Source organism: Hipposideros armiger, unplaced genomic scaffold, assembly GCF_001890085.2.
Source record: "Hipposideros armiger isolate ML-2016 unplaced genomic scaffold, ASM189008v1 scaffold_1120, whole genome shotgun sequence".
NCBI lineage: Eukaryota > Metazoa > Chordata > Mammalia > Chiroptera > Hipposideridae > Hipposideros > Hipposideros armiger.
The window spans coordinates 368358-369673 of NW_017732470.1; the positions used below are offsets into that span (position 1 = coordinate 368358).

The 1316-nt window shown below is 40.7% G+C and overlaps 1 pseudogene; it reads left to right on the top strand.

Annotated features, from left to right (window-relative positions):
• The first annotated feature begins 7 nt into the window (after positions 1 to 7).
• On the top strand, positions 8 to 627 carry LOC109376405 (glutaredoxin-3 pseudogene; annotated as a pseudogene).
• Positions 628 to 1316: the final 689 nt, after the last annotated feature.

Genomic DNA, 1316 nt, shown 5'->3' on the forward strand with positions numbered 1-1316 from the left:
GCCCAGTGGAAATGAGCATCCAGAGGAAGGCCACAACCTTCACCCGAAGAAATTAATTCACACTGTCCTCTGCATGCTGTGTGTGAAAGGGACTCTGCAGGTGCCACCTGTGGTTTCAGCAAGCAGATGGTGGAAATTCTTAACACACACAACATTCAGCTTAGCAGTTTTGGTATCTTCTCAGGTGAAGAAGTTCATCAGTGCCTCAAAACCTATTGCTTGGCCCACCTATCCCAGGCTCTGTGTTTCTGGAGAGCTCACAGGAGGACTTGATATAATTCAGGAGCTAGAACCATCTGAAGAACTAGTTTGCCCCAGAGCTCCCCAATTAGAGGAAAGGCACAAGTACTGACAAATAAAACTTCTTTAGGAAAGGAAACAAACAGGAAGCTAAATGTGGATGCAGCAAACAAATTTTTGGAAACACTAAGTAGTTCTGGTGTTGAGCATGACACATTTGATATATTATTGGAGGATGGATTATCAGGATGGATTAAAACCTTGCTCCCATTGGTCAACATATATCCTCAGCTGTATGTGAAAGAGGAGCTTGTTGCAGGACTGGATGTTGTTTAGGAACTGACAGAAAATGGTGAATTGCTGCATGTACTAAAAGGAGAAAATTAATAAATGTTAAACTTGGTGCCTAACTATTGTAAGAAATATTTAACTACAGTGGAACAGTTCATGAGTTAGTTGTCAGAACTGGACTAGCAGAAGAAAAATGCTTCTTCCCCAGTTTCACTTTGCGTATTCCACAAGGTCGTTCTAAATAAATGTAAGTTACATTTTTTCCCCCCAAGAATAGAATGTAATAAACATCTTTAAATTCAATTAAAAATAATTGTGTAAAAAGAAACAGAGTAGAGTCAGACTAATTAACACTGTTTTGTATTTTTCTCCAGTCACACTCAGGGGTCTTGGCACACAGAATAACTGAGAGTTGGATCTGAGCAGGGTTGTACTCTTATCCAAAGAGTATCATGAAATGAAGGGGGTAAGGAAGCTGACAGTATACAAGTGAGTGATTATAATGGTTAACCATGAAATTTAAGCTGGTAGGGAGGGAAGTGAGGACATGAAGGGGGTGAGGGACAGTGAAAAGGTGATAGGATCATCAGTGAAATATAAGTCCCTGTGGGATTGAAAGATTGTTGGAGAATTATAGAAAGTGAGCTGGAAATATAGGAGGTCAGAAAATGAGATGCTTGAAATTGAAATTATGGAGGGGCACATTCATTGGTAAGGATAGGGTCTAGGGTATGGCCATGGTAGTGGGTTTCAGGGTGGGGTGGGAAATGGAGACACAAAGGCAG